Raw genomic sequence first — 969 nt, forward strand, 5'->3', positions numbered from 1 at the left:
TTTTATTTTTATTTAAAAATTTAAAAAATATTTAATTAATTAATTTATTTGGTACAGAGTCTCACTACAGAGCTCAGACTCATAATGATCCTCCAATCTCAATCTCCCTAGTGCTGGAATTACAGGTATGTACCACCAAGCCGGCTTAGCGTGGGGCTGGCACAGCATACAATACCAGGGATCAAATCCAGGTCCTTGCGTTTGCCAGGCACGTGCTTAGACCGCTGAGCTATCTCCCTGTTCCCCCTTGTTGAGAGCCATGGAAGCTGGAAAATAGGTCAAAGGTGTGTGAACAGGACTAGGCCTCAGTGCCTAAAGCAGAGAAGCTACCTCAATCCTGAGATAAGCATCCTGACTGGTTTTTGTCAGCTATTAGTCACTAGGCTACCTTGTGTCACATGTTACTAATTTTGCAAAGGTATAAAATAAATGCCTATATTGTTGCTGGGGGGTAGGTGGGTGTTGGCTCCTTAAATAGGCTGAGGTGTCACCACCTTATCCAGATTTTGGGGTTTTTTTGGTCTATGTTTTCCTCATTCCTGCAGTCATTTCTCCTTGGGTAGAACAGATCACGCAGAGACCCACTGATCCTTACGTCTGGCTCCTGGTCAGCACACCCGGTGTGAGGTAAGCGTGGGCAGTGGGAACACTTCAGGAGAGAGCGCATAAGCCAGGGAAGCGGATTGGTTAAAGCCAGCAACATTCAGCCCAGGCGTGTGTTGGTACTGGCACATTAGGTGTAGTACTTGGGGATAGAGGCTCACTACAGCCAGAGAGATGAATGATTTTAAAGAGAGAAATCGGTTTGAGAGAAGCAAAAAAGGAAAAAGTTCTATTGAGTTAAAAATGGGACAGTTTCAAGAACCATAGATGCGGCCTGGGGAGATAGCTCAGTGGAATAAGTGCTAGTTTGGCAATTGCAAGGCCCTGAGTTTGATCGCTGGTACCACAAAAAAAAAAAAAAAAAAA

Source organism: Octodon degus, unplaced genomic scaffold, assembly GCF_000260255.1.
Source record: "Octodon degus isolate 3935 unplaced genomic scaffold, OctDeg1.0 scaffold00374, whole genome shotgun sequence".
Lineage (NCBI taxonomy): Eukaryota > Metazoa > Chordata > Mammalia > Rodentia > Octodontidae > Octodon > Octodon degus.